This window comes from Bos indicus x Bos taurus, chromosome 15 (genome assembly GCF_003369695.1).
Source record: "Bos indicus x Bos taurus breed Angus x Brahman F1 hybrid chromosome 15, Bos_hybrid_MaternalHap_v2.0, whole genome shotgun sequence".
NCBI classification, from domain to species: Eukaryota; Metazoa; Chordata; class Mammalia; order Artiodactyla; family Bovidae; genus Bos; species Bos indicus x Bos taurus.
The window spans coordinates 33191125-33218592 of NC_040090.1; the positions used below are offsets into that span (position 1 = coordinate 33191125).

General features: G+C 42.8%; 3 pseudogenes; 2 read left to right on the forward strand and 1 right to left on the reverse strand.

The window, feature by feature from the left end:
• Positions 1–5158: 5158 nt before the first annotated feature.
• Positions 5159–7359, reverse strand: LOC113905568 (annotated as a pseudogene).
• Positions 7360–19272: 11913 nt separating this feature from the next.
• On the forward strand, positions 19273–19857 carry LOC113904731 (annotated as a pseudogene).
• A 5219-nt stretch (positions 19858–25076) lies between these two features.
• Positions 25077–25661, forward strand: LOC113904732 (annotated as a pseudogene).
• Positions 25662–27468: the final 1807 nt, after the last annotated feature.

Below are 27468 nucleotides of genomic sequence, written 5' to 3' on the forward strand. Positions count from 1 at the left end.
TGGGTGGTTTGTATCAGACTCTGTGATGATTCAGTGATGACCTTGGCTCCCTGACCTGACCTGCCCATCCTTCAGTGGGTCTGCCTGGCCCCAGGGCTGATGGGGGCTTTGTGGTATGGGGGTTCTTCCTCTGGTGTGCCCTGTGCATTTGGGCCATCCTCTACCAGGCCTCCCACAGTGGGACTGAATTCCATCAGGCTGCCCTGGTGGCTCAGAAGGTAAAGAATCTGCCTGCAATTCAGGAGACCTGGGTTCAATTCTTGGGCTGGGAAGATGCCCTGGAGAAGGGAATGGCTAGCCATTCCAGTATTCTTCCCTGGAGGATCCCATGGACAGAGGAGCTTGGTGGGCTACAGTCCATGGGGTCAAAAAGAGTTGGACATGACTGAGTGACTAACACTAACACTTCTACCAGGCCTTCCACGGTGGGACTGGTTCCAGCAGATCAATTTGTGGACTCCAGGGCTTACTTCCTCCCATCCACCCTGCTCCACTGCTGCATCAGGACCTGAGAAGAACTTCTCCTCCACCAGAAGAGGAGAGTGGTGTCTTTGTGGCCTGAGGTTAGTTGCTTAGAGGCCAATGGGTGTGGCCGAGGCAGGTGCTGCTGTCCAGGCTCAGAGGAAGATGCCAAAGTCCAGAGGACCCTTATGAAGGTGGTGGGGGGCAGTATGGAATTGACAACTCAGGGAGGGAGCTGGGACCCTAAGGATGCAACTGTTTACTGGGAGCGGCTTCCTTTCCTTGGGGGTGGTGGGTCCAAGGGGGACCCTTGGTGCTCTCCTTGGGCAGAACTCAAGCCCCAGTCCTCACTGAGGTCACCCTGAAAAGCCACAATCCAGGTTCAGTCCTGCAGCTGCTGCAAGAAGCTCTCAGCTCCTACTCATCCTGTTCCCCTCATCTCTACCTCCCCCTCCCCCTACCAGTGTAGGTGTGTGTGTTTGTGCTTGCTCAGGTTTGGGGTGGGTCCCTATCCCATTACTATGGGAGCCACGAGGCAGTTTGGTTCACGGTGGTTTACACTGAAACCCCAAACCTTTAGCAAATGGTTAGATCTTTAAGTAAGACTTGTTTGGCGGGTGAGTGAGATGACAGGGAGGTTTGGGACCCACCTGGGGATGAGGCCACCCTGCAGTGGTCCTGGCGCAGTGGAATCTTGGCTGATTCTGGCTCTAAGTTCTCACTTACACGAAGGTGAAACCTGGGGAAAGCTGATGATTCCTCTGACACCAGCTATGTGCCTATTGACACTGTGATTGTGTGTGTGTTAGTCACTCAGTTGTGTCTGACTCTTTGTGATGTCATGGACTGTAGCCCACTAGGCTCCTCTGTCCATGGGATTCTCCAGGCCAGAATAGTGGAGTGGGTGGCCATGCCCTTCTCCAGTGGATCTTCCCGACTCAGGGATCGAACCCGGGTCTCCTACATTGCCGGCAGACTCTTCAGAATCTGAGCCACCAGGGAAGCCCATTGGAGCTACAAAGAGGAATATGATTAAAACTCTCTGCCTCCCATAGTCCTGAAGTCTGTGCATTGCCCTGGCCTGTGTTCCTAAACAGAGGAGCAAAAAGTCCCATCCCAGGTCCATGATTCAGGGGCTCCTAGAAGTGTGTGAGTTTGTGGGGTAGGAGATTTGCTGCTTATACAAACATCTGGACGAGCTGTGGTCCCACCTTGTCACCCTTCCCCCCACTTCTAGGCAGGCACTGCAGAGTTGAGTGGGTTGGTGGTGCTGGCCAGCGGTCAGCGTCTGTGCTGTGAGCATGGGGCAGGTGTTAAAGAAGGAGATGGATGTGATCAGCTGCCCCAGAGTTGGGGGTCCTTCGGGTTTACCAGAGCTATCTGGTGATCAAAAACCCTCCCTGCTGTGTGTTTTGTTTCCTGAGATCATACTCTTCTTTTTCCTTATGCATTGTATTTATTATTATTATTTGCCCATGCTGGGTCTTAGCTGCAGCACTCAGGATCTTTGTGGTCATGTGCAGGATTTTTAATTGCGGCATGTGAGATCCAGTTCCCCGAGCAGGAATTGAACCCAGGAGCCCTGCATTGGGAGTGTGGAGTCTTAACCACTGGACCACCAAGGAAGTCCATATCCTCTGATTTTTCCTTCCAGTGTTGATACCCACAGTCTGAATCCAGGGCTGCTCCCACCACTGCCAGCCTGGAGACAGAGAAGGCAGGGGCTCCCCTCCCAGTAGCTCCACAGGCATTCCTTTGTCTTCCAAGAGTGGGAAAGTGAGATGGAGGAGGACTGTTGTTTTTGAAATGTCACAGTTAATTACATATGGTCTGTGCCCCTTCTAAGGGATTTCTGGAAGCCTTCTGCTTCCCCACATCTGCCCAGTTCTTACCCCTGAGTTTGAGGTCCTCCAGGTGGACTCCTGTGTCCCTGTGTCATGGCCCCATCCTTCTCTGAGCACTTCCCTGCTTTAAGGCATAGCAAGCTATTCCAGGGTCATCTTGTACTTTCTCTGCCCAAGCTCTGTAAAAAGGTACTTTTCTAAGAAATGCTGTTGCTTGTTAGTAGAAAATGAATGTTTACATATGTGTGTATGTGATGTATTAATATATATAAACTCTATATATTCTGGAGAAGGAAATGGCAACCCACTCCAGTATTCTTGCTTGGAAAATTCCATGGATGGAGGAGCCTGGTAGGCTATAGTCCATGGGGTTGCAAAGAGTCACACACGACTGAGCGACTTCACTCTCTCTCTCTATCTATATACACAAATATATAGTTAAATATACACATACAAACACAGTTACCCACATTGATCAATCATCTTATCTGTTTTTCTGTGTATCTTCTCTCTATCCATCTTAACAAGGAGGAGTCCATACCTCCAGGTCCACTCAACCAATATTCGTTTTAACGTCCTAGCACTTAATGTCTTTTCTTTCTCTAACAGTGAAGAATCAGACTCCAGTTATCTACAATATATTTCCATGTTTGCTTAATCCTAGAATATACAGGATGTAGTTTCAGACTTGCTAACTCATTGTGCTGTTGAAACAAAATCTACTATCTAGAACCCAGTATTTGTTAGAACCTGGAGGTTTCAAGGCAAAATATTGGTTCAAAACTTACTTTTTCGTCCCTTTCATTGTAAATAAAGTTAGGTTCACTTGCCCCCATTTATAGTCTACATTAGGGTTTCTCCATTTTCTCCTTGATTTTTGTTCATTAAAAATTAGAGTATGTGAAACATTTGCATGAACTCTAAGAACATAAAACCACAAACTCTACTAAGTGTCACCCCTCCACGTTTCCTACCCTGTTGTTACCGTCTTATTCTTCTCACCCATTTCTACCCACTCCCTGGATAAGATCAATCTCAGTAGTTTCTGGGTTACCTCCCTAAGTTTTTATTGGTATACTTGTGCAGATTGCAAATATATTTTTTTCTCCCTTCTATCTTTTATAAAAAGTGAACACACCATAAATATTCTTTCTTGCTTTTTTAATTTTGAAGCTTCAATATATTTTTCTACTTCTGTATGTTTTTCAAAACCAAGCATACTTTCATATATTATTCTTTAAAAACTTATTCGTGTATTTATTCATTTTTTGGCTGTGCTGGGTCTTTGTTGCTGTGGGTGGGCTCTCTCTAGTTGCAGTGAGCAGGGGCTGCTTTCTAGTTGCAGTACATCTGGGTTTCTCATTGAGGTGGCTTCTTCTGCTGTGGTGCATGGGCTTAGCTGCCCCTAGGCATGCAGAATCTTCCCAGACCAGGGATTGAACCTGTGTCCCCTGGCAGGTGGATTCTTAATCACTGGACCACCAGGGAAGCCCCACGTATCAATTTTATAGTGGCCAGTGAATATACAACATGAAATAGAAAAGAGCTAGGAGGCCTGCTACCTAGTACTTATTCAAGAAATTTAATTTTATGAATGTGTAAATCAATATCTATGAGTACTGAACCAGAAATCTTTCATGTACCATTTCAGATCCTCCTGGCTCATCCACTTCTTTTTCCACCTTCTTTTACAGTGGCTGCTGGGGCCAGCAGCTCTGTCCAGCTTCACACAGCCTGGTAGCACCTCTCCAGCCTGTGCTGTGAGCCTCTGGGCTCCACCTGGGGGCCTCCCTGTTAAGGCTGTTGCTGGACTGCCCTTACAGTTCAATTAGGTTCAGTCACTCAGTAGTGTCTGGCTCTTTGTGACCCTATGGACTGTAGCACGCTAGGCCTCCCTGTCCATCACCAACTTCTGAAGTTTACTAAAATTCATGTCCATTGAGTTGGTGATGCCATCCAACCATCTCATCCTCTGTCATCCCTTTCTCCTCCTGCCCTCAATCTTTCCCAGCATCAGGGTTTTTTCCAATGAGTCAGTTCTTCACATCAGGTGGCCAAAGTATTGGACTTTCAGTTTCAGCATCAGTCCTTCCAATGAATATTCAGGACTGATCTCCTTTAGGATGGACTGGTTGGATCTCCTTGCAGTCCAAGGGACTCTCAAGAGTCTTCTCCAACACCACAGTTCAAAAGCATCAATTCTTAAGCACTCAGCTTTCTTTATGGTCCAACTCTCATAACCATACATGACTACTGGAAAAACCATAGCTTTGACTAGATGGACCTTTGTTGGCAAAGCAATGTCTCTGCCTTTTAATATGCTGTCTATGTTGGTGATAACTTTTCTTACAAGGAATAAGCATCTTTTAATTTCATGGCTTCAGTCACCATCTGCAGTGATTTTGGAGCCTAAAGAAATAAAGTCTGTCACTGTTTCCACTATTTCCCCATCTATTTGCAATGAAGTGATGGGACCAGATGCCATGATCCTAGTTTTCTTAATGTTGAGTTTTAAGCCAACTTTTTCACTCTCCTCTTTCACTTTCCTCAAGAGGCTCTTTAGTTCTTCTTCACTTTCTGCCATAAGGATGGTGCCATCTGCATATCTGAGTTTATGCAAGGACTGCCCTTGGTGCTTGTATATAAACAACCTGCGATGCAAAACATTCATGCCCCTCTGAGCAGTGAGGGATGAAGCCTGTGAGTGCACTCTTCACTGTTTCACTGTGGATGGTCTGGAGATGCAATTTAGAAGGATTATGTAACACTCAACCCTTGCTTATTCTCACAGCTACAACTGCCTCCCTGCTCTCTCTCTCTTTTTAAAAGTCTTTATTATTTATTTATTTTTTAATTTTAAGTAGCTATGTTTATTATTACTTTTTTCCAGCAATCTTGCAAGAGGCAGAAGTGTGACATTGAGTTGAGTGAGATGAGCGTGTAAATGGGTTGATGAGGAGCCCTCCTCTTGATGCAGGCCTCTGGCTTGTCAAGGAATGGCTGGTTCCACCGCTGAGCCATGTTCACTCTTTTGCTTCAAGGAAAAGGGTTTTTTGAGGGAACAACTTTACCTCCAATAATGACTTATTTGGGTCCAGCTGGGTTACATCTCTCCTAGGAAAGGTACTCAGTAACTTGAATTCATCCCATGGAAATCCTTTGGAAGCTACGAAATCAAAGATGATCTGGAGCTTATTGCTGGCTAGGAAACGCCGCTCGAGGAACTCGCCACTTGGGGTCCGGATCCGCAGTTTGCTCACAGGCTCAGCATTTTCTTCCTTTGGCTCAGGAGGCAAGGCCTGCTCTAAGGAGAGCCTGATGGCCTCACGTTCTTCTTCTTGTTCTTTTCGAATCTGTTCCAAACGAAACTGTTCTGCCATCTCTCTCTCATGAGTTTCCCTCTGCTCTGTCAGCCTCAAGTGAAAGGCGATAGGCCTCATCTTGTTCTCTCTTCACATTTTCTCTGGCTTCTCATTCATCCTCATCCTTTATATCTTCCTGTTGTTGGGCTGTGAAGATCTCCATTGCAGCCATGAGTCTCATCATTAACTCATCCACTGTTGTGTTACCTTGTATCACATTTAACACTTCATTAGATGATCGCTTTCCCATAATAATCAGAAAAAGTGGAAACTGATCTGTTTTTTGAGTCCGAATGGTTTGGGCAACAACACTGCCAAAGTGTCTATTGCACATTGTCAGAAATCTTGCTCTGTTGGCATCCTTTGTCAGATCCCAAGCCCAGGTTATAAAATTTTGACTCAGATAAGAGACAATAGATTCAGCACAAAGCATTTGTGAGCAGAACATGTTGGTTAATACACTTTCATCACGGTGGAGGTAGATAGCAAGAAGCTTTCTATCTCGGGCTTTCACATAGAAGGCCTCTTGAAAAGCTGCTTCTAATGAGCCAATAAAAAATACAGGATGGCAGTTACCATATCTTGAAGAAAACTCTGCTGTAAATTGTAATAAGGCATCTCCTTCATTTCCTGCGTTTTCTGGCATCATTGGAGATTTTCTCAGGGCAGATGATGCCATGTCGAATACTTCTCCATCATCCACCCCAAATTCGGAAGCATCTTCAAAGTCATCTCCATCACTATCACTAACCATATGAACATCGGTGCTTTGCTCTTCAGATTGCTCCCGGGTCTGTGCAGGTGAAGATCTTCTTCCCACTGTAAGTCGATGGCAGGGATAAGAGAGCCCTGATTCAGCAAGACACATGGAGTCATCTGTGGCAGAAGTTGGCCAGCCCTCCCATAACTGATGGCGAACAGGGATACTCGTGAGGTCATAGGTCATACACATTTCTCTTTACCTCTTGAATGGTACTGCTTCCTGAGAAGTTCAGGTTGTACTCCCGCTGGACTTCTCGGTGGGTGATGATCAGCATGAAGTTTTGATTTAATGACTCCTGCAGGGCACCAGCATGACTAGATGATGAAGGTGGTGGCAAATCTGGGGTAAGGACATAAAGACTGTTGTTTTTTGGCAAGTGTAGTGATTTTAAGACGGTACTGTCTTCCACGTCTCCAGTCTTCAGCCTTTTAAAAGCATTTTAGACATAGGTATCTGAAGTTCACTTTCTAAAATCTGTTTAATTTCTCCAACAGTACAGCTGTCTTCCAGTACCACACCAACATTTCTGTCTCTGTACTCAACCCTGAAGTCCAGCATCCGCGGTTGCCTTTCTACAATTTGCCTAGATGGCATTACAGGTCGAAATGCTGAAGAGGAAGAGGGAGCAGGAGCTGGAGCTGGGTGACTTGCTGGATCAAATGCAGGTCCTGATATAGTCTCACCTCCATAGTCACTTTGCAGAATGCCATTTTCCTGGGGTATTACACCATTAATAGCTGCCACTAAGTCCCGATTATTTTGTTCAAGCAGTGTAATAGCTTCATCAATGTTTTCAATGCCAATACATGCCTGAAAATCCGCCAGGATCATCTCCCGGTCCATGTTGGACGTCATGGCGGCCGCCGAGTTCCGCGGCTCCGGGAGCGAAGCGCGCACCTGGGAGGGAGACTGCGCCTCCTGCGGCCGTCGCCGCTGCCGCCGCCGGGCGCTGAAGGGCTGGCGGGCGAGCTGGCGGGCGGGCCGGCGGGCCCTAGAAGTCTTTATTGATTTTGTTACAACATTGTTTATATTTTATGTTTTGTTTTTTGGCCAGGAGGTAAATGGGATCTTAGCTCCTTGACCAGGGATCAAACCTGTGTTCCCTGTATTGGAAGGGGAGGTCTTAACCACTGGACCACCAGGGAAGTCCCCTCCCTGTTGATATTTGAATAATTCATAGTTGATTTCTCCCCAAGACAGTTGGTATGACTGGTCTTTCTTCCCCAAACTATGTTCCCCAGGACTGACTTGGCTGTCTCTCTCTCTTCCCTCTAGTCTTACCTTAAATCTCATATTCTCAGGATATTAACTCTGACCCTTATTTAATACCCCCAATCCTCTTACCCTCTACATTTTTCTATTTCCATAGCTCTTATTGTCTTCTAACACTTGACACAGTTGCTTATTTTTGGTTTATTGTTTATTGTATCTTTCCCCTCTCAACACGAAAAGCATCACAAAGGCAGGATTTTTTTTTCAAAATGCCCCGTTTCCACTGATACCTCCCAAAAGCCTAGAACAGTGTTTTGATCATAGCATGGGCTAAATTAATTTTTGTCAAGTGAATCACATTTGTGAAGTGATTAGAATAGTTTCTTGTGGAAATCAAATAATTTCTTTAACAAACTCAGTGTATACTGTAAGAAAACTGTGTGCCTCAAAGCTCAGTCTCTTGAGCTCTCTGCAGGCATGCCTATGTAAGTCACTGTCATAAAAGGTCAATAAATGTTACTTAGGAACTGTATCCATCTCATGTGGTGAAACAACCTCTTATTCTTTGAAAGATTACCTCAGTGGCACAAATTTCAGTTCAGTGAAGGGCTCCTTTCATCTCCCCCTCAGGGCCTCTCACTGATAACTTCTGCAGCCCCATGATGCCAGCCCCCCACCCCAATAGAACTGACCAATTGCCAAGAAGTCCTCTAGTCCCAGAAGGGAGGTGGTGGTGGGGTGTGATCTTCAAAAAATTGTTCATGAGAGTACCCTGAAGAGGGGGAAAATTGGAAAGAACAGACCGTGCTTGCAGAACGCATTTTCTGGACTCGCTGGTCCCAGGGCCTTGGCTGTGATGGTCATGCCTCACCAAAGCACAGGTCCCGCTGCATGTGGAGCCCTTGCCAGTATCTGCAGTGCTCACATTCACTTCAGGGGCCCCAGAGGGAGACCAACACACAGCCCCCATGTTTATTCCTTTTAAGCTTCTCCCTTTCAAGGCACCAACTGGATGCTGAAAACTGATGAGCCCCAAACACTTTAATACATCCTTGGTTAAAAATTCAATTCAAGGTGGAGAATACAAAGTAAAATAACATTTTATGAAAAGCATGAAAAGGAGAGATAGTAACATAAGCAGATTTGAATTTCAGTCCTCTGGGAAAACTTATCCTTTTTTGTGACAGAGAGTTACTGGTTATTTAAAAAGTCATAAAAACAGCTATGGGCTTCCCTGGTGGCTCAGTGATAAAGAATCTGCTTGTAATGCAGGAGCCATCAGATCAGATCAGACCAGATCAGTCACTCAGTCGTGTCTGACTCTTTGCAACCCCATGAATCGCAGCACGCCAGGCCTCCCTGTCCATCACCAACTCCGGGAGTTCACTGAGACTCACGTCCATCGAGTCAGTGATGCCATCCAGCCATCTCATCCTCTGTCGTCCCCTTCTCCTCCTGGCCCCAATCTCTCCTAGTATCAGAGTCTTTTCCAATGAGTCAACTCTTCGCATGAGGTGGCCAAAGTACTGGAGTTTCAGCTTTAGCATCATTCCTTCCAAAGAAATCCCAGGGCTGATCTCCTTCAGAATGGACTGGTTGGATCTCCTTGCAGTCCAAGGGACTCTCACAAGTCTTCTCCAACACCACAGTTCAAAAGTATCAATTCTTCGGCGCTCAGCCTTCTTCACAGTCCAACTCTCACATCCATACATGACCTCAGGAAAAACCATAGCCTTGACTAGACGAACCTTTGTTGGCAAAGTAATGTCTCTGCTTTTGAACATGCTATCTAGGTTGGTCATAACTTTTCTTCCAAGGAGTAAGCGTCTTTTAATTCATGGCTGCAGTCACCATCTGCAGTGATTTTGGAGCCCAGAAAAATAAAGTCTGACATTGTTTCCACTGTTTCCCCATCTATTTCCCATGAAGTGGTGGGACTAGATGCCATGATCTTCGTTTTCTGAATGTTGAGCTTTAAGCCAACTTTTTCACTCTCCACTTTCACTTTTGTCAAGAGGCTTTTGAGTTCCTCTTCACGTTTTGCCATAAGGGTGGTGTCATCTGCACATCTGAGGTTATTGATATTTCTCCTGGCAATTTTGATTCCAGCTTGTGTTTCTTCCAGCCCAGCGTTTCTCATGATGTACTCTGCATATAAGTTAAACAAATAGGGTGACAATACACAGCCTTGACGAACTCCTTTTCCTATTTGGAACCAGTCTGTTGTTCCATGTCCAGTTCTAACTGTTGCTTCCTGACCTGCATACAAATTTCTCAAGAGGCAGATCAGGTGGTCTGGTATTCCCATCTCTTTCAGAATTTTCCACAGTTGATTGTGATCCACATAGTCAAAGGCTTTGGCATAGTCAATAAAGCAGAAATAGATGTTTTTCTGGAACTCTCTTGCTTTTTCTATGATCCAGAAGATGTTGGCAATTTGATCTCTGGTTCCTCTGCCTTTTCTAAAACCAGCTTGAACATCAGGAAGTTCATGGTTCACATATTGCTGAAGCCTGGCTTGGAGAATTTTGAGCATTACTTTACTAGCATGTGAGATGAGTGCAATTGTGTGGTAGTTTGAGCATTCTTTGGCATTGCCTTTCTTTGGGATTGGAATGAAAACTGACCTTTTCCAGTCCTGTGGCCACTGCTGAGTTTTCCAAATTTGCTGGCATATTGAGTGCAGCACTTTCACAGCATCATCTTTCAGGATTTGGAATAGCTCAACTGGAATTCCATCACCTCCACTAGCTTTGTTCATAGTGATGCTTCCTAAGGCCCACTTGACTTCACATTCCAGGATGTCTGGCTCTAGGTCAGTGATCACACCATCGTGATTATCTGGGTTGTGAAGATCTTTTTTGTACAGTTCTTTTGTGTATTCTTGCCACCTCTTCTTAATATCTTCTGCTTCTGTTAGGTCCATACCATTTCTGTCCTTTATTGAGCTCATCTTTGCATGAAATGTTCCTTTGGTATCTCTGATTTTCTTGAAGACATCCCTAGTCTTTCCCATTCTGTTGTTTTCCTCTATTTCTTTGCATTTTTCTCTGAAGAAGGTTTTCTTATCTCTCCTTGCTATTTTTTGGAACTCTGCATTCAGATGTTTATATCTTTCCTTTTCTCCTTTGCTTTTTGCTTCTCTTCTTTTCACATCTATTTGTAAGGGCTCCCCAGACAGCCATTTTGCTTTTTTGCATTTCTTTTCTATGGGAATGGTCTTGATCCCTGTCTCCTGTACATGTCACGAACCTCATTCCATAGTTCATCAGGCACTCTATCTATCAGATCTAGGCCCTTAAATCTATTTCTCACTTCCACTGTATAATCATAAGGAATTTGATTTAGGTCATACCTGAATGGTCTAGTGGTTTTCCCTACTTTCTTCAATTTAAGTCTGAATTTGGCAATAAGGAGTTCATGGTCTGAGCCACAGTCAGCTCCTGGTCTTGTTTTTGCTGACTGTATAGAGCTTCTCCATCTTTGGCTGCAAAGAATATAATCAATCTGATTTCGGGAGACTCATATTCAATTCCTGAATTGGGACGATCCCATGGAGGAGGGCATGACAACCCACTTCAGTATTCTTGCCTGGAGAATCCCATGGACAGAGGAGCCTGGCAGACTCCTGGTAGTCCAGTGGGTTGAAAAGAGTCGGACACAACTGTGCTACTGAGCCGGCAGGCACAAAAACATCTATAACATTATTAAGATGGGAGTGGGACAAAGTTCCTATTTATATTAGATACATGCATATTCTCTCCTTTGTCATCATAAAATTGATTCCCAGGTTAATCCTTTTGCAAGAAGTTTTCTTGTAATAAATTTTTATTAAGTTAAAAAATGCATTCGTTGTGAAATGTAACCCTTCATATTAGGATTCAAAGATTATATGGATGCTTATAGTAGGAAACTACATTTATGAAAATTACATATTAGAGAAAATAAACTATAGAGAAAGGATCTTGCTCAGTTATACTGAGCTTCACTGGTGGCTCAGTGGTAAAGAATCTGCCTGCCGATGCAAGAGATACAGGTTCGATCCCTGGGTCGGCAAGATCCCCTGGAGAAGGAAATGGCAACCCACTCCAGTATTCTTGCCTGGAAAATCCCATGGACAGAGGAACCTGTTGGGCTACAGTCCAATGGGCCTGCAAAGGAGTCAGGCATGACTTAGCAACTAAACAACAACAACATATACATCCTTATTTATTTATTTAACATTCTCTTTCTTTATAGGTGATTACAAGATATTGAGTATATTTTCCTGTGCTATCTAGTAGGTCCTTATTGATTATCTGTTTTATATATAGCACTGTGTATATTTTAATCCCAAACTTCTCATTTATTCCTTCCCCCCCTTTGTAATCATGTTTGTTTTCTATGTCTGTGAATCTATGTCAGTTTTTCAAACAAATTTATTTGTATTCCTTTTTTAGATTCCACATATAAGCAGTATTATGTGATATTTGTTTTTGACTTACTTCACTTAGTATCATAATCTCCAGGTCCATTCATGTTGTTGCAAATGGCATTATTTCACCTTTTTATGTCTGAGTAATATTCCATCGTATATATGTCCCACATCTTCTTTATCCAGTCCTCTGTTGATGGACATTTAGGTTGCTTCCACGTCTTGACTATTGTAAACAGTACTGCAATAAACACTGGGGTGCATGTATCCTTTCAGATTACGGTTTTCTCTGGATATATGCACAGGAGTGGGCTGGCTGGGTCATGTGGTAGCTCTATTCTTAGTTTCTTTAGGAATCTCCATACTGTTCTCCGTAGTGGCTGTACCAATTTACATTCCTGCCAACAGTGTAGAAGGGTTCCCTTTCCTCCACACTCTTTCCAGCATTTACTGTTTGTAGACTTTTTGAGGATGGTCAATCTGACTGATGTAAGGTGATACCTCATTGTAGTTTTGATTTGCATTTCTCTAATAATCAGCAATATTGAGCATCTTTTCATGTGCTTTGGGTCATCTGTATGTCTTCTTTGGAGAAATGTTTATTTAGACCTTTTGCCCATTGTTTGATTTTTTTTTTTTTTTTCATATTGAGCTACATGAGCTGTTTTTATGTTTTAGAGGTTAATCCCTTGTGGGTAACTTCATTTGCAAATATTTTCTCCCATTGTGTGGGTTGTCTTTTTGTTTTATTTATGGTTTTCTTTGCTGTGAAGAAGGTTTTGAGCTTAGTTAGGTCCCATTTATTTATTTTTGCTTTCATTTTCATTACTCTAGGAGATGGATTCAAAAAGATACTGCTGCGATTTATGTCACAGAGTCTTCTGCCTATGTTTGTCCCTGGGATAAGTTCTACTTGATCATAGAGTATGATTCTTTTATTTATTTATTTATTTATTTCAGTGGAAACAATGGCAGACTTTATTTTTTTGGGCTCCCAAATCACTGCAGATGGTGACTGAAGCCGTGAAATTAAAAAATGCTTACCCCTTGGAAGAAAAGTTATGACCAATCTAGAAGGAATTTTAAAAAGCAGAGACATTACTTTGCCAACAAAGGTCCATCTAGCCAAGGCTATGGTTTTCCCAGTAGTTATGTATGGATGTGAGAGTTGGACTATAAAGAAAGCTGAGTGCCAAAGAATTGATGCTTTTTTTTTGGGGGGGGAGCATAATTACTTTTATTTTATTAATTTTTAAAAAAACATAAATTTATTTATTTTAACTGGAGGATAATTACTTTACAATATTGTATTGGTTTTGCCATACATCAACATGAATCTGCCACAGGTATACACGTGTTCCCCATCCTGAACCCCCCTCTCCCTCCTCCCTCCCCGTACCATCCCTCTGGGTCATCCCAGTGCACCAGCCCCGAGCATCCTGTATCCTGCATCGAACCTGGACTGGCGATTTGTTTCTTATATGATATTATACATGTTTCAATGTCATTCTCCCAAATCATCCCACCCTCTCCCTCTCCCACAGAGTCCAAAATACTGTTCTACACATCTGTGTCTCTTTTGCTGTCTCGCATACAGGGTTATTGTTACGATCTTTCTAAATTCCATATATATGTGTTAGTATGCTGTATTGGTGTTTTTCTTTTTGGCTTCTTTCACTCTGTATAATAGGCTCCAGTTTCATCCACCTCACTAGAACTGATTCAACTGTGTTCTTTTTAATGGCTGGGGAATTCTCCATTGTTTATATGTACCACAGCTTTCTTATCCATTCATCTGCTGATGGACATCTAGGTTGCTTCCATGTCCTGGCTATTATAAACATTGCTGCGATGAATATTGGGGTACATGTGTCTCTTTCAATTCTGGTTTCCTCAGTGTGTATGCCCAGCAGTGGGATTGCTGGGTCGTATGGCAGTTCTATTTCCAGTTTTTTAAGGAATCTCCACAGTGTTCTCCATAGTGGTTGTACTAGTTTGCATTCCCAACAGTGTAAGAGGGTTCCCTTTTTGTATGATCCTTTTAATGTTTTGCTTGCTTGATTGATTTGATAGTATTTTGTTGAGGATTTTTGCATTTTTGTTCATCAGTGATATTGGCCTGTAATTTTCTTTGTTTTTATGATATCTTTGTCTGGTTTTGGTATCAGGATGATGGTGTCCTCGTAGACTGAGTTTGAAAGTGTTTTTTCCTCTGCAATTTTTTGGAATAGTTTAAGAAGAATAGGTGCTAACTCTTATTTAAATGTTTGATAGAATTTGCCTGTGAACACTTCTGGTCCTGGACTTCTGTGTGTTGAGAATTTTTAAATTGCAGACTCAGTTGTAGTACTTATAATCAGTCTGTTCACATATTCTATTTCTTCCTGGTTCAGTCTTTGGAGATTGTACCTTTTAAAGAATGTGTCCATTTCTTCTAGGTTGTCCATTTTATTGGCATATAGTGGTTTGTAGTAGTCTCTTTTGGTTCTTCGTATTTCTGTGATGTCGATTGTAACTTCCTTATTTTTATTTTCCACTCTTATTGATTTGAGCCCTCTCCCCCTTTTTTCCCTTGATGGATCTGGCTAAAGATTTATCAGTTTTATTTATTTTCTCAAAGAACCATCTTTAAGTTTATTGATTTTTTCTATTGTTTGTTTTAAATTTCTATTTCATGTATTTTGCTTCTGATTTTTATGATTTCTTTCCTTCTGATAACTGTAGGCTTTATTTGCTATTATTCTCTACTTGAATTCGATGTATTATTAGGTTATTTGTTTGAGATTTTTCCATAGCCATTTTAAATAAAAATAGAAAAATAATCCTAAAATTCATATGAAACCTGAAAAGACCCCAAATAGCCAAACAATACTGTGTGAGAAGAACACAACTGGAGACATAACACTTCCTGATTTCAAAATATATAGAAAGCTACAGTATGGCACTGGCAGGTACTCATCTTTAACAAGGGTGCCAAGAACACACAATGGGGAAAGGATAGTCTGTCTTCAATAGTTTTGGGAAGACTGGATATCAACATCCAAAAACATAAAATTGGACCCTTATCTTGAGTCAACTATTAACTGTGAAAAGTCAAACAACTGCACTACAAAACTTTCTGTAAGAAATTCAAAGAATTCACATGAACACGTGTAGCTTTAAAAAATTTCAGTTCACTGATGTCCCAAAGTACATGAGGCATAAACTGTGGCCTGTGTTCTTGAAGTAATTTGGACATAAACTATTCAGCCACAGAAATACTAATACAAGAGAGTGTCCACTGACTTCACATAAAAAAGTGTCTGGAGAATACGGATTTTTTTTGTAGGGGTAATTACAAAAAGACATAAGAATTTTTAGGGCAATGTACTTTTTCCAGAATAGATTAAAAAAAAAGGAAAAAAAAGTGATAATAAAGACACTTATAACATTCAAAACTTACTGGCTATAGGGAAAAAAAAGCTTAAAAAATCGAAGTCTGGTTGATGTACAATATTGTGTAAGTTTTCAGGTGTACAGCAAAGTGATGCAGTTGTATACATACATATACATGTTTCCAGATTTTTTTCTGTTTTGGGTTATTTCAAGTTATTGAATATAGTTCCCTGGGGCATATAGTAAAATTTTGTTGCTTATTTATTTTTTGTATGTAGTTTGTATCTGTTAACCCCATTCTCCTAATTTATACTCCCCCTCTTTTCCCTTTGGGAAACATAGATTCAGGTAGAGGAAACCCAAGCCTTCTCATGCCCAAAGACTTTGTTTTCTCAGGTGGCCACTTATCATTCAGATATTTGGGACCATGAACAGTAACATACAGTGGCTACTGTTCCTCATTCTTTTACTCCAAGACTGTCTTCCAGCCAGATCTGGGCTTATTTCTGAGGTTAAAATCTGAACTATGGGCTAGAACCCACTTTAGTGTCTCAAGGATATTTTCAGGGATAAGAGCGTTTGGAACTCAGGAAGCTGAGGAGAAAGCTGACAGAAAAAAGTAATTCTGAATACTTGTGGTCAATAGATCAATTCCTTGTACAAAATGACAGTGTTTAATGTGGAAGGAAAAATTAGAGAAAAAAATTAAATGTTGGTATGCTGGTGCATCCATTGGTATATCTATGTTGTTTCAGAAATTCTGCATTTGGGGCCTCAAACAAGTAGGGAAATGTTTTCATTGCAAGAAAACAATGATTTTCTTGTATTTCTACTCACTGCAGTATTCCAGCTCTATACTGGATGACATCCTAACACGAGAGCTTTTCTTTCAACTCTCTGACTGTCCTTCAACTTAGGAGGTTGAACAAGAAATTATGGTTAAAGTTGAAAACCTGGGCTTGCAAAGCTTTGAAATAGATTTTTCAGAGCTCCAGAGGAAGATATATACCATGAATTCCTGTGTACTTTCTCAAAGTTCAGTTCAGTTCAGTTCAGTCTCTCAGTCGTGTCCGACTCTTTGCAACCCCATGAACCGCAGCACGCCAGGGCTCCCTGTCCATCACCAACTTCCGGAGTCCACCCAAACCTATGTTCATTGAGTTAGTGATGCCATCCAACCATCTCATCCTCTGTCATCCCCTTCTCTTCCTGCCCTCAACCTTTCCCAGCATCAGGTTCTTTTCAAATGAGTCAGCTCTTTGCATCAGGTGGCCAGAGTACTGGAGTTTCAGCTTCAGCATCAGTCCTTCCAATGAATATTCAGGACTGATTTCCTTTAGGATGGACTGGTTGGATCTCCTTGCAGTCCAAGGGATTCTCAAGAGTTTTCTCCAACAACACAGTTCAAAAGCATCAATTCTTCAGCATTCAGCTTTCTTTATAGTTCAACTCTCACATCCATACATGACTATTGAAAAAACCATAGCTTTGAGTAGACGGACCTTTGTTGGCAAAGTAATGTCTCTGCTTTTTGATATGCTGTCTAGGTTGGTCATAGCTTTTCTTCCAAGGAGTAGGTGTCTTTTAATTTCATGGCTGCAGTCACCATCTGCAGTGATTTTGGAGCCCAAGAAAATAAAGGCTCTCACTGTTTCCATTGTTTCCCCATCTATTTGCCATGGAGTGATGGAACTGGATGCCATGATCATAGTTTTTTGAATATTGAGTTTTAAGCCAGCTTTTTCCCTCTCCTCTTTTACCTTCCTCAAGAGGCTCTTTAATTCCTCTTTGCTTTCTGCCATAAGGGTGGTGTCATCAGCATATCTGAGGGTAATGATATTTCTCCAGGCAATCTTGATTCCAGCTTGTGTTTCATCCAGTTTGGCATTTTGCATGATGTGCTCTTCATAGAAGCTAAATAAGCAGGGTGACACTATACAGGCTTAACGTACTCCTTTCCCAAATTGGAACCAGTCTGTTGTTCCATGTCTGGCTCTAACTGTTGCTTCTTGACCTGCATACAGGTTTCTCAGGAGGCAGTAACAGTGTCTGGTATTCCCATCTCTTTAGGAATTTTCCACAGTTTGTTGTGATCCACACAGTCAAAGGCTTTACTGTAGTTAATAAAGCAGAAGTAGATGTTTTGATACTTAATGATTCAACTATTATTATTTAGTCTTGTTAGATGTACTGTTCTCCTTTATTTCTGCATTCTCTCGCTTCACTGATTAAGCTTATCCTTTAGCTAATTTTTTTCACAGACAAAAGCAGGCAGAGGACATAGTGGGGAAAGACCATAGGGTCCTGTTCTGTGTCACTTTGAGCTCAAGATCTTGCTATACAAGGTTTGTTAGACCCCTTCAGGTTTGTGTCACTACTCTAATACAATTTCATGCTGTATGTAGCTTCTGACTACCTTTTCATTTATGCCTGGTGTTTCTTTGACAAGATTTTTCTCTTTTGAATGTCCTGCTTCCCTTGTATTCTTGATGCCCTGTTTTGAACAAATCCTCACAGCTTCCAAGTATCAATCGAAGCTCAGAAACCCCTGCTTTGGGTCAGTTGTTCTCACACCTTGGTGTACATTGTGATCATCTGATGGACTTTGTACATCCCAGATCTCTGGGCTTCACTCCCAGATTTTCCGATTTGGTGGCCTGGGGTCCAAAGTTACCTTACCCATCATTCTGGGTCAATGTTAGTGTCCTGGCTTTGGGTTTCATACTTGGAGAAGATCAAGTGTGTTCACTGAGGTAGGACTCCTTCAATGTGACAATCACTACAATTGACAGAGGCACAGAGACCAAAAATCTGTGAGTTTCTAAATGGGTGTTACTCCTGAACCATTTTGAAGGAATAAGACTGTCTCTCCTTATTGTTTGTTGTATGGTTCATAATTTTTAGGTCTATATCCTTGCTATGTCAACTCTGTAAATTGACAAAAGAAATGGAATGAAAATTACTGTATTTCAGTATAGAGTGGACAGAGCTATACTTGAAAACATGGGAAAGCCATGGAGGTGGCTCTAGGCCCTGAAGGAACATCATGAACTCAAGAAAATCAAAGGGAGGATGTGCGTGTTTTGAAACTCCTGCAACACTAACAGGAGGGATGTTTTCCAAACAGTTGTTTTGTACACTGGTGAATCTTGTTATTATTTATGGGCAAAATTATGTGTTTCTGCTGTAATTTAACAAAATTACAATTCTAGATTATCAACTGAGGGAAATAAATATGAAAAAACGGTTGCAATTCTATGTATAATGAATTAACTGTAAGTTTGAAAACTTCAAACATACTTTCCACATGCATGTTCTCAGGTCACTAGAGAGACTGATGACAAACTTGAAAGTAGTCTGGATAAGTCTAATATGCTTAGTAGCCTCTTGCAAATGTGACCCAGAGGACGAAGCAGAGACTATAAAACACTCCCACATGGGAGGAGGCCAGGGTGGAGAGCAGATATTCAGGTGATTGAATTGCCAATCTCAGCCTCATACACACAGGCACATACAGGGTTAACTGTACCTGGCAAAGGCCTCCAGGGTGGCAAGGGAGCAGGATGGACACCTACTGGCAGTTGAATCAGGCGATTGGATCACCGAGTTGTTCTGGTCACCCCATTGGGTCCACTGTCTAAATCCAATCACTCAAGAGTTAAGCCAATCACCAGTCAAGAGGTCTCCGCCCACATTGGGCCCATACCTCCATATAAAGGCCTTCTCTCTGATTCAAATGCTCATTACAACTGGACCCAGCTGGTCATCTCCCTGGCCTTCAGAGTCCCTCTCAGACCCTGAAGTCCTCCTGTCCAGCTGGAGTCCCAGGAGGCTGCCGCCATGCCCTCCTCCCCACTCAGGGTGGCTGTGGTCTGCATGAGCAATGTCAACAGGAGCATGGAAGCCCACCGCGTCCTCAGCAAGAATGGGTTCCATGTCAGGTCTTTTGGAGCCGGATCCCACGTGAGGCTCCCAGGAGGGGCACACAGGCCACGTGTGCTCTACGACTTCTCCACGTCCTACAAGAAGATGCACAGCGACCTCTCCTCTAAAGACCAAAAGCGCTACAAAAGAAATGGAGTCTTACACATCCTGAAAAGAAATGAGAGAATCAAGCCTGGCCCAGAAAGGTTTCGAGAGTGCCCAGATCCCTTTGACGTCATCTTCACCTGTGGGCAGAGGGCCTATAACCGGGTGGTAGCCGACCTGTGTGCCAGGGATCAGGAGACCTGGCAGCCTGTGCCAGTCGTCAACGTGGACATAGACGACACCCTGGAGGCAGCCAGCCTTGGAGCCTCGATCATCTGTGAGCTCTGCCAGGGTCTCCAGCAGGCAGATGACACGCAAAGTCGGCTGGCCGAGCTGCTCCAGGCAGCGAAGGAGAAAACAGGACGGAGCTTTCTGCACACGGTCTGCTTCTACTGAGGAAGCATCTTGGCTGGTTTCAGCTCCTTTGTCGGTAAGAACCTGTGCCTGGACTCTTGAGCTGCTGGGTATTTTCTGGGAGAGGCTTCTTCAAAGCCATTTCTGCTAAAGGCCGTCTATGTATGATCTGTTGTCAGGTACACCCCACCCAGTGAAAGAGGTGGAGGAGGACAGCATCACATGGCACGGGGAACATGGAACACCGGTAGACATGCCAACCCTTCCAATGTGGGGAACAACAGTGTGGAACTGGACCTGGAAGGAAGAACTCAGTGCTCACAGGGTTCTGCAAGGAGGTTAATCTCGAGGACTGTCTTTACTGGATGGACTATCAAGTCTGATCACAGAGCCTGGGACAAGCAATGAAGTGAAGGATATTCTGAGAAAAAGGAACAGTGTCTATTTTATTGATCTATATGGATACTAATTTCCTTTTGTTCTTTCGGCATGGTGTGTTGATACGACAGGTTGTTTTTTTCTTAAGTGGGATGGGAATACACTGAGTGGAAATTATATTGAATTGGAAATATTTTTGCTTTTAGATTGTATGTCTTTGATGAATGACTGCTTTATTAGAAACTCAGGGTAGATCATATGTAGCTTTTTTGGGGAAAATCCAAGCATGATTTGTTTAATCAAATCATGCATTTATGAAATAAGATTATAAATCGGTGTAGTCTGTGGTCACATTTATTACTAAAATCCAAGCCCTATCTGTTGAACTATGTAGCTTATTTAAATAAAACAAAATGAAAAATCAAAATAATACTCTTTAATTTAATAAAATGTATCCTCTATGACCCTTTTCCCAGAATATTGGAAATAAAAGCAAAAATCAACAAATGGGACATAATTAAACTTAAAAGCTTCTGCACAACAAAGGAAACTCTAAGCAAGGTGCAAAGACAGACTTCAGAATGGGAGAAAATAATAGCAAATAAAGCAACTGACAAACAACTAGTCTCAAAAATATACAAGCAACTCCTGCAGCTCAATTCCAGAAAAATCAATGACCCAATCAAAAAGTCGGCCAAGGAACTAAATAGACATTTCTCCAAAGAAGACATACAGATGGCTAACAAACACATGAAAAGATGCTCAACATCACTCCTTATCAGAGAAATGCAAATCAAAACCACAATGAGATACCATTTCACGCCAGTCAGAATGGCTGCGATCCAAAAGTCTACAAGCAATAAATGCTGGAGAGGGTGTGGAGAAAAGGGAACCCTCTTACACCATTGGTGGGAATGCAAACTAGTCCAGCCACTATGGAGCACAGTGTGGAGATTCCTTAAAAAAACTGGAAATAGAACTGCCTTATGGCCCAGCAATCCCACTGCTGGGCATACACACTGAGGAAACCAGAATTGAAAGAGGCACGTGTACCCCAATGTTCATCACAGCACTGTTTATAATAGCCAGGTTATGGAAGCAACCTAGATGTCCATCAGCAGATGAATGGATAAGAAAGCAGTGGTACATGTACACAATGGAGTATTACTCAGCCATTAAAAAGAATACATTTGAATCAGTTCTAATGAGGTGGATGAAACTGGAGCCTATTATACAGAGTGAAGTAAGCCAGAAAGGAAAACATCAATACAGTATACTAATGCATATATATGGAATTTAGAAAGATGGTAATGATAACCCTGTATGAAAGATAGCAAAAGAGACACAGACGTATAGAACAGTCTTTTGGACTCTGTGAGAGAGGGAGAGGGTGGGATGATTTGGGAAAATGGCATTGAAACATGTATAATATCATATGAAATGAATCACCAGTCCAGGTTCGATGTATGATACTGGATGCTTGGGGCTGGTGCACTGGGACGACCCAGAGGGATGGTATGGGGAGGGAGGTGGGAGGGGGGTTCAGGATGGGGAACATGTATATATCTGTGGCAGATTCATGTTGATGTATGGCAAAACCAATACAAAATTGTAAAGTAATTAACCTGCAATTAAAATAAATAAATTTTTATAAAAAGAAAAAAAAAAAAAGAAAAGGTGTCTTCTCATTTGTGGTAGTGGATAGATCTTACCAACTGGGTGTCTTGATTTCCTTTTTTCAAAGCCTATAAATCTCATGTAGAAAAGCATTCTTTTCTCTTGAGAATTTACTTCTTGCTTCAAACATTCATTGTTTTGTGTTTTGTGCTCCTCTGAAAATGGATCCTCATTGCTCGGCAGTGAAACATTCTTGGTTCTGAGCAGCTGTGCCACAGGGTCCTGTGTGACTCACAGGAGAAAATAAAGGAGAGGTAGTTGGGATGATGAAGTCGTTTACTCATTATCAGAAATTAAGTGTGGACTTTATTATCCGTGTAGGTGGCATGGAGTGCCATGGATCTGGAGGGATCAGGGAGTACAGGACATCCTGAGGACAGGAGTGCACTGACGAGTAGGAAGGTGGCTCTGCATAGGGGGAGAAGCTGTGGGACCAGAGGGAGGTTTTGGAGTTGAAAAGACAAGACTTGATGAAGAGAAGAGAGAAGGATGGATATAGAAGCACTCTCAATTTCTGTCTTTCCCCACACGTGAGCAGGTGCATCTATATCTAAAGGGGGCAGTGGTAGGGAGGTGACGTTTTCTTTCCTGGTAGAGTCAGTGGTATTCAAGATCAATCTCTCATCTGATGGGGGACAGTCACGGTCAGGAATGGAGAGGGAGTAGGAGTCGGCTGAGATGATCTTTTCCAATGATGGGACCACAAAATTGAAGTAGGGAGATCTAGGAGCCCTTTGAAAGAAAGAGAAATGATTTTTCCAGGTGAACTTATTTTGCCAGAAAATCCACATGCAGAAAAAGCTGTTGGTTGAATTCCTGTCTGTAGGGATATGCAGGAGGCAAATATGAGACAGTGCAACTGGTTCAAAAACTGTAGATGTTACACAGAAGTGACTATAGTAATGCCACTTAACATAGTATAGTAAGTATCCATGGAAAAATAAGGGGAATGGAACTGGATGAAATGGATGCTGAAGCACAGTTTGTCTAAGAGCTATTAGAGTTGAAAAAAATAAAAATTGGAAGGTGGGTGGTTGAAGGTTGGTGAATATTCTGCTTTGGATTTTGATGTAGTGGCACAGATCTGGGTGGATGTATGGAAGCTCCTGTCACAGGGGAGTGTGCAGAAAAGGCAGTTGGGGAAGAAGTGACAATACCAAATTTTGTTGGTGTTGAATGTGTGATGTGTGCACTTGTAGGGTTTGTTAAGTATTTGTCCTGTTTATTGTTTGTTATTTATTGATCTTACGGCCAGAATTGACAGAATATGGGCTTCCTCATAGTGGTAAGTCCAGAAAGACAGAAGATAACTTTGAGAAGAAATTTTGTCTACAGGATTGATTAAAAAAATAAAAGAAAGAAAAGAGGTAGTAATCATAAAAAAGATGTTGACATCATTAAAAAGAGAACTGACTCTAAAGGAAATCAATCTTCATATAAATGAAAACATATTCAAGGTTATCTCAAGGTGAAAAAACAGGGACAGTGTCCAATTAAATAGTGCTCAGAACTGGCAGAAAGTGAAGGGAAACCTGCCCTGTAAGGTCTCCTCTACCAGCACTGCAGACATCAGGAAGTCTTATGGAGTGACACAGGAGCACTGCTCTAGCACTAACAGCTGGCATGCTGAGAGCTGGCATGCTGAACAAGAACCCCCCTTCCCCACCCTGAGTCTCAGAGAGAAATTCAGGAGCACACGAAGCAGATCAGAAGCAGAGGTTTTCGCCACTGTGTGACCCTAGAGACATCTTATGAAGAGAAAGGACCATGATGAAATAACTTCCTCCTGTAGTATCATGAATGTAGTTCGGGCTCTGAGATCTTTCTTCTCTCTCTCTCTCTCTCTCTCTCTCTCTCTCTGTTTTTCCAGGCAGGATGAGTTAGGTCTCAGGAAGTGACTATTAAAAAACATTTTCACATCATATTTGAGAGATGACTACCTTTTCAGGTATGCCTGGCCTTTTCTCTAATCTGGCTTTTCTCTTCAGAATATTCAACCCCCCAACTAGAGGCAATGCTTCTCAGGGACTTCAGGGGTCCAGTCAAGTTTCTGAAATCTCTGTTACTAATCAACTTGCTCCGAATCTTTAGTGCACGTCCCTGCAATCCAATTCAGTGGTCTGGGAGTCCAATTCCCAGGTTAAACAAGCTCCTCTTCAGTTCATGCTGATGCTCTGGGGGTCACACTTTGAGTAGACTTGGGCTGTTTACTGACATAGGACTCTTTGCACTCGGAGAATCACTATAATGGACAGAACATTCAGTTTGTGGCTCTATGAAGAGATCTTTGCCCTCGCCATTTTGAAGTGACAACGTTAAGTCTCCTTAGTGGTCAATGTCCCAACCTCAAGTTTAATATCTGTACAGTTGCTTCATCAGCTATGCAAATGGAGAAAAGCAATGAAAAGGCTCCTATTTTGAGTATGGAGCGCTCAGACTGAGCTGCTTTTGGAGACAAGACAAGGGAGGAGGATCAGGTCGGTTTGCTCCAGAATTCTGATGAATTGAAGAAAAGAGAAAGGAGAAAATGCGGTGTTCTTGCAACTTGTGAAACCCTATCAAATGCCAGTCATATTTTCCAGAGATTGCTTTTGACACTGGTGCATGCTTTTCTTGACTGATAGGAAGAACCATGAATGCCTTCCTAGGATTTAGCACAACTGCTCTACTGGAGTTTCAACTCTAACATGAAAATCTGGGGAACAACCACTGTGATTCTTGCATCATTGGATTAGGAGGCTCAGGAATTTCAAAGACCTTTTCCACATACACGTCTTCAGCTCTTTGGAAGGCTGGTGAGAAGCCAGTGAGTAGTCTAATTGTTTGGCCTGATACCAATTCTAGCCCCATAAACACAGGCACAGATGGAGTTAACTGGAGATGGAAAAATGCTCAGGAAGGGGTGGGGGGTTGGGTGGGCACCCATTGAGGTTGGGTGATTGCGTCACTGGGATTATTCTGAAAACAGCACTAGGTTCTCTGCTCCCAGCCCACTGTTCAAATCCAATCAGTCAAGACGTAAGCCAATCATCAATCAGGATTTCTCCTCCCACTGAGGACAAGTGCCTCCATATAAATGCCTTCTTTCTTCTTTGAGTCTAACACTCCTTGGAAGAGCTGGACCCAGTCGGTCATCCCCTGGCCTTCAGAGTTCCCTCAGCCCCTGAAGTCCAGGCCTCTGGCTGGAGTCCCAAGTGGCCGCCACCATGCCCTCGTATCCGCTCAGTGTGGCTGTGGTCTGCATGAGCAACATGAACAGGAGCATGGAGGCCCACCGCATCCTCAGGAGGAAAGGATTCCGAGTCAGGTCCTTCGGAGCTGTATCTCGAGTCAGGCTCCCAGGAAGGGCACGCAACCTCCCCGTGGTTTACGATTTCTCCACCACCTATGAGGAGATGCGCAAGGACCTTGTGCGCAAAGACCGACAACGCTATAACAGCAACGGCATCTTACACATCTTGGGAAGAAACGAGAGAATCAAGCCTCGCCCGGAAAGATTTCAAGAGTGCCGAGATCGCTTTGACGTCATCTTCACCTGTGAGGAGAGCGTCTACGACAGGGTGGTGGAGGAGCTGTGGGTCCGAGAGCAGGAGACCTTCCAGCCTGTGCACGTGATCAACGTGGACATGGCCGACAACGCGGAGGACGCCACGCTTGGGTCTTTGATCATCTGTGAGCTCTGTGAACGCCTCCAGCAGGCAGACAACCTGGAGGACTCTGTGGTCGAGGTGCTCCTGGCAGCCGAGCGGAAAACTGGCAAGAGCTTTCTGCACACGGTCTGCTTCTACTGAGGATCTTGTCTGCTTGCAGGTCCTCTTGGTAAGCACTTGTGTCTGGACATTGGGCTAGGTGGTATTTTCTGTCAGAAGCGGCTTCCAAGGCCTTTCTGCTAAAAGCCATCTACATGACTTTTTCCAGGTACACTTCAACCTGGGAAGGAAGTGGAGAAGGAAATCTTTTTCTGCCAGAGTAACATGAATGCCCTGGAGGCATCCAAACCCTTCCACTGTGGGGGTTGATGGTATGGATTCTTGATATGGAAGGAACACTTCAGGGCTCACAGGGGTCTTCGAGGAAGGTAACCCAGAGACATCAAGAGACCAAGATTTACAATGGACAAGTGATGTGCTGAAGGACATTCAGGGAAGAACAAACAAACCCCACACCATTTCCATTCCATCATTGGTTTTTACTTCATTTTAATGCAATTTCCTTTTGTCATTTTTGTCTTGTGCATCAGTATAAATGAATATTTCTTTTTAGTGAGATGATTATATTTAATGTTTGAACTTTAAAAATCTAATTTTAGATTGTATATATTTTGGTAAATGCAAGTTTCATAGAAACTCAGGTTTGATAATAGTAGGCATTGATTGCTGAAATGTGAGCACGATCTGTTCAATTCAATATTAATGAAATTAAATAAAAGCTTCTAGTTCATAGAAAATGGATCTCCTAATTTTTGGTAGGGGTTGGATCTTGCAAAAGGAACATCTTGGTTTCTTACTGTTCAAGCTGAATGAATTCCACAGAGTAAAGCACTCTTTCCTCAAGCGGATTTTCTTCATGCATAAAAGTTTCATTGATTATTGAACTCCTCTAAACGTGGATTCTATGTGTAGGGAAGTGAATCATCTTGGGTCTGACCAGCAATGACACCTAGGCATGTGTAACTTACAGCAGAAATTAAAGGAAGGGGGAGTTGGCCTGGTTGAATGAGGTATCTTGCTATGTCAGAAGATTGATGTGGACTTTATTTACAGAGCAAAGGCAGGATGGAGCAAGGGTGTACCTGGAGGCCTGGGATGAGCTAGTAGAGGATTTCCCGAGGAGGAGTGTGGATTGAGCAGTAAGGTGGACGCTCTGGACAGGGGGACAAGCTGTGGGATCATAGGAAGATGGTGGAGCTGAAGGATGGAACATGCTGAGGAGGAGAGAGAGAAGGAAGAATTTAGAAGCAATGTCAGTTTTCTGTCTTTCCACACTGGTGACAGGGTGTACTTATCCACATGGGGCAGTGCTGGCAGTAGGGAGGTGAGGGTTTCTTTCTGGGTAGATTCAATGAGCTTCAAGGTCAGTCTTTCATCTGATGTTGAGGCAGGTAGGGCAAGAATGGGAAAGGGATCCGATAGTGTGTTGAGATGATCATCTCCAATGATGGGAACACAAAATGCAAATAGGGAATGTTGGGGACCCTTTATAAGAGAGAGAAATGATCTGTCCAGGAGATCTTACTTTTGTCAGAACATTCACTGGAAGGAATTAAGAAAATATTTTTGGTTGATTTCCTGTCTGTAGGGGTATGGAGGAGGCAAATATGATAAAGCATGTAAAAGTACGGCTGGTGTTCCGAAGGAGTGACTCCAGTGATGAAACTCAACATAGAAAGTGTCCATGGAAAAGTTAAAGGGAATGGGACTGGATGAAATGGATGGTGGGACATGGTTTGTCTAAGAGTCCTTAGAGCTGCAAAAGTAACAAAGATTGGAGGGTTGACAGTTGAAATTTGATGCCTGTTCTGCTTCAGATTTAGATGTAGTGCAGAGATCTGGATGGGTCTTGGGAAGTTGCTGTCTTGGGGGAGTTTGTAGACAAAAG